The 5,680-nt window shown below is 37.4% G+C and overlaps 1 pseudogene; it reads right to left on the reverse strand.

Annotated features, from left to right (window-relative positions):
- LOC107697778 (fibroleukin-like) overlaps positions 1-5,680 on the reverse strand; it is a 13,354-nt pseudogene continuing 7,674 nt past the window's right edge.

Below are 5,680 nucleotides of genomic sequence, written 5' to 3' on the forward strand. Positions count from 1 at the left end.
TAATTTGCTTATTTTAGTTACTTTACATTGAATGGTTCAGTGTGCCAAAGACCAAGATTATGAGACACGTGTGACCAAAATCTTATCTTGAACGTCCAGATGAGACTTTCCCTTTAACCACAGTTTACGTAATTGCTTAGCCACGGAGAATCAACAATGACCTGATGATGTCACTGCAGTATTGTTTTACACAGGCCCTAAAGCGGTGTTATGGAGAGAGACGGGGCCTGTAGGTCCGTGGGCGGATCATCATGCTCACCTTCTTCAAGGAATAGTAATCAGTCCTTCCATGAGTACCACACAATCCCATCAGGCCCCAGAAGATTCTTCCCTTTGGCAGAGTAACGCCCCCCCTGGTGTTCAAGATAAACACAAGACACAGATAAGATGGCTGTGCTCATATTTTATATCTCGGAAAGGTTTCGTTTTTGCTTCATTTGTATTAGACCTTATAATACACTCCATTGAGGTTGGCAAAGAAGCACTGATGGTACCACCAGCCTCCGTGAGATATCTCAGCACAGATGTCACCTGTGTCTGGAGTGCTGAAGCTTTGCTTGTCATGGTACCAGCCAAACGAGTCTTCAACTGTACCACTGAATCCTGATACATGGAGACGGTAGAGGTTGTCCTCGTTCTCAATCCTGCCAAAGCAAGAATTTTTGCTTGAGTGGTTTAGAAAAAGCACCTTTTTTGCTCAAAATACATCACTTGTTCACCAATGGCTCCTCTGCAGTGAATGGGTGCCGTCAGAATGAGAGTCCAATCAGCTGATAAAAACGTCACAATAATCAACAAGTAATCCACATGACTCCATCAATCAACATCTTGTGAAGTGAAAAGCTGCGTGCTTGTAATAAACAAATCAATCATTAAGATGTTTTAACTTTAAACCATTCATTCTGACAGCGCCCATTCACTGCAGAGGATCCACTGGTGAGCAACTGATTTAATGCTAAATTTCTTTAAATCTGTTCAGATGAAGAAAAAACTCATCTTAGATGTCCTGAGGGTGAGTAAATTTACAACACATTTTCATTTTTGGTTGAACTATTTATTTTATTTTGGAGCATCTGTAATGTTTGGATTTTCTCGTAAGAACATTTAAGAAGTGAAAATAATATGATGCAACATTTCAGACCAGGTTCAGGAAAAAAAAACATGCAATGTAATATTAGTATTGTAATGTATTGTAATATTAATATTTTATAGTTAAATAATGAATCTATATATTTAATATTTTATATGTAATATAATTGAATATTGCTGTATTAAAATTGTAATATCTTATATAAATACGTCAGATATTTTAATATTAGTGTATCTGAAATTTAAGATTAACATTTAACATTGTTTTCAAATATTTTACATTTAATAATTTTATAATAATAATTAAATATTTTATTAAAGTACACTGAAAACAAAAATAACTTAAGTGTTCTTAGAAATATTCAGACTATCTTTCCAAATGTTTACCAGAAGTTCTGGTACAGTGCGTGTTTGTGCTTGCCATTCCAGTCCTCAAGGTCAATACGAAGGGAATACTCTCCCTGGCTGGAGATATAATGGATGTGATCGTTTCCTAGCCAGAATTCTGCACGCAGATCTCCGAAGCCATCCCTGTATTCTGTCCATTTGCGGTTGAAGTTGACCTTTCCATCCTGTCGACGCTGAAACATGGTCCATCCACCTCCTGGTCCAAAGAATGGTTCTTTAATCTCAAGTAACATCCACTAATGCTCCTAATTTAACCAAAACCTCCTGTCTATAAACACAAAAATGCAAACCTTGGGTCTCCATATCACAATAAACTTCTACAGGAGTCGATCGTATTGAAGGGACAACAGTAAAAATCCCAGATCTGTGGACTCCATTGTAGTACAGAGATGCACAGTCAATTGGGCAGTTCCTTACATGCTGAACCTCTGAGGAAACAAATATTTAATCAAAACAAGCTTTTGTTAAAAATGTCCAAATATGTCAGTATGAGTTCTGAGATGCCAATGACCTTGTAGTATTATTTTTTCTTATTTGAGTTCACCCAAGAATTACACATCTGTTATCATTTACTCGCCAAATGAAGATTGTAAAAAATTCCCCAACCATATAATGAAAGTCAGTGGGGTCCAGTGTTGTTTTTGACTTTCATTTGATGGACAAAAATATTTCAAAATATCTTCTATTTTGTTCAGAAAGTCATACCAGTTTGGAATGGCATCAGGGTGAGTAAGTGATGACATAATTTAACATTTTGGGTGAACTACCCCTTTAATGATCAAATAACCACTTTCAAAATCTGCAGTACCTAGTCATGCTGACCTGGATGAAGGGTATCTTGGGCACCGAGGAGCGGATTTGTGCGGATGATATTGATCATACAGCCAGGATTGCGCCTCACACGCTCTACTATCATAGTGAGGTTGCGAATCTGTGTTTGCATGTCATATATGAGTGATCCGTGGATGTGCAGCAGTGCATTGGCCTCTTCATAGATCTCCTGCAGCATGTGGAAGCGATGCTCTAAAGATGAGTTTACGCCATACTTCTCCTCATGCTGCCAAGACCAGAAATCATTAGTTAGCAATTCAAAGCACAGTGCACTTTGAGGACACAGCTCATCTATTGTTTGCAAACAGGAAAACAAATGGAAAACTAGCACAGGTTAGCTTAATCCGGTAACACCACTCATTTAAGGATTTGAAAGTGACCCAACAAAACAATATTATTCATAGGGGTATGAAAAGTAAACATAAAAGTGCATCAAAATCAAAAAGTGTGCAGCCAAAAACATTTAAAGTAAACATGAACTTCCTCATACGTAACTATAAAGAAAAGACAGAAGACATTCTCTGGATTTCTGGAATGTATTTGTTTTCTTTTCAATAGCAATTATCATGTTTTCTTTTCAATATCAGTTATCAATAAACTAGTAAGACAGTTAAATTACAACACAAAGATTTAATAACAGAGGTTTGTTGTTTTCCAAGGTAGGGTATTTTCTTTCATCATTCTTCCATCAACAATGTTGAAATAACATTTATAAAGTAGCTACTAAGGTAGTTATTCTTATACTATTTTACTGCTTATTTTGGTTCATTTACTCATGTATATATACATACATACATACATACAGTGCCGTGAAAAGGTTTTTACCCCCTTCTTGTATTTTTATATATATTTTTTTTTGATATATATATATATTTTGCATATTTGTCTCACTTTGTCTCACATATTTGTCTCACAAAATTCAGTTTTTAAATGATTTCATTTATTAAGGGAAAAAAGCTGTCCAAACCTGCCTGGCACTACAAGAAAAATGAATTGCCCCCTCCTGTTAAATCATGAAAAAACTGTGATTAACCACATTATTTTAGAAAGCTATTAAATTTCACTAGCCACACCCAGGCCTGATTACTGCCAGACCTGTTGAATCTGAAATAGAATTAAATAGAACCTGTCTGACCAAGTGAAGCATGCTTAAAGAGCAACACATCATGGCGCGATCTAAAGAAATTCAAGAACAGATTAGACACAAAATAGTTGACGTGTCAGTGTGGAAAGTGTTATAAAGCCATTTCTAAGGCTTTGGGATTCCAGCGAACCACGGTGCAGTGGAACAGTGGTGAACCTTCCCAGGAGTGGCTGGCCTACCAAAATTACTCAAGAGCGCAACGACGACTCATCCAGGAGGTCATAAAAGAACATATAAAGAACTGCAGGCCTCACTTGCCTCAATTAAGGTCAGTGTTCATGATTCAACAATAAGAAAGAAACTGGGCAAAAACGGCACCCATGGGAGAGTTCCAAGACAAAAACCATTGCTGACCAAAAAGAACACAAAGGCTCGTCTCACATTTGCCAAAAAATATCTTGATTATCCCCAAGTCTTTGTCAAATATTCTGTGGACTGATGCGACAAAAGTTGAACTTTTTGCAAGGTGTGTGTCCCGTTACATCTGGCGTAAAACCAACACAGCATTTCATAAAAAAGGATATCATACCAACAGTCAAACATAGTGGTGGTGGTATTGTGATGGTTTGGGACTGCTTTGCAGCTTCAGGACCTGGATCACTTGCCATAATTGATGGAACCATGAATTCTGCACTCTATCAGAAAATCCTGAAGGAGAATGTCCGGCCGTCAATTTGTGACCTCAAGGTCAATCGCTCCTGGGTTATGCAGCAGGACAATGATCCCAAACACACCAGCAAGTCCACCTCTGAATGGCTCAAGAAAAATAAAATGAAGGTTTTGGAGTGGCCAAATCAAAGTCCGGACTTAAATTCGATTGAAATGCTATGGCATGACCTTAAACAGTCCATTCATGCTCAAACCCTCCAATGTGGCTGAATTAAAATAATTCCACAAAGAAGAGTGGGCCAAAATTCCTCCACAGTGACGTGAAAGACTCCTTGCCAGTTATTGCAAACGCTTGACTGCAGTTGTTGCTGCAAAGGGTGGCACGACAAGTTATTAGATTTGGGGGCAATTACTTTTTCACGCAGTGCCAGGCAGGTTTGGACATCTTTTTTCCTTTTAATAAATGAAATCATTATTTCAAAACTGCATTTTGTATTTACTCGGGTTATCTTTGTGTAATATAAAAATTTGTTTGATCTGAATCATTCAAGTGTGACAAATATGCAAAAAAAAAAAAAAAAACAGGAAGGGGGCAAAAAAACTTTTCACGGCACTATACATACTTTTCTATGTTTATTGTGTGTGTGCGTGTTTGATATTTACTTTTTACTGAGCTAACAAGTAAATCAAATCATCATTCAGTAAAACAATTTCTTCAAAATAAAATAATACCTACATAAATGGCCTAACTACATTGTTTCATGTTTCTAATGGTAAGAAATAAGACTTTCATACACACAGAAAGTACCAGTTCATAGGCTATGTATTTTTGTTGTACGTGGATGCAAAGAATTGTTGACAAAGTGTTTGCTACTATATGTCTATGGGACTGGTTCCAGCTCTAATCCAGTAATTGATCAGGGTTAAGGAGGCGATAGTACAGAAACAGTGCACTCAGTGCACTGTTGTCTCTGGATTCCTGTAAGGCAGAGCTGCAGCACACCTGTTAATATGTAATGTGTGCTATGTGTGCTATACTTTGCCTGCTAAATAAACAATGCATGGAGCATTGTATACCAAATATAACCAGTTTAAAATTTCAATCTGAATGAAAATGCTGTAAACATCTCAATCGGAATGAAAATGCTCAAACTGATTGAAATTTCAGCTGAATTGAAAGGCGTGGAATAAACCTTTTCATGAACCGATCAAATGAATGATTACACCATGTAAATGAGTTGGGGGTTGGGGGTCCCCCTCGGTAGAAATCGCGTTCCGCATTCTAACACCATGCGCCCCCTCTAACGCCAGGCCCTTGGAATCGTCCTAACATCCCCCCACCCCTTACGGCGCCCCTGAATTTGAGTGCTGTGTTGTTGAAACAATGTGTCATTCGCAAGACACTGCAAAAATATATGCAAGCTCAATGGCTAAACACGTCCATCTAGCATGTTTACACACAGAATCAATTGAAAAGCAGTGCAGTGAAGTGCAAAAATACATTTTGGTGTTTAAAAAAGTAAGACACATGGAATTAAAAACATGAAAGGTCTAGACACACATTTTTTTTTTTTTTTTTTTTTCTTGGGTGCTACGTTT

Source organism: Sinocyclocheilus anshuiensis, unplaced genomic scaffold (assembly GCF_001515605.1).
Source record: "Sinocyclocheilus anshuiensis isolate Anshui unplaced genomic scaffold, SAMN03320099.WGS_v1.1 scaffold446, whole genome shotgun sequence".
Classification (NCBI taxonomy): domain Eukaryota; kingdom Metazoa; phylum Chordata; class Actinopteri; order Cypriniformes; family Cyprinidae; genus Sinocyclocheilus; species Sinocyclocheilus anshuiensis.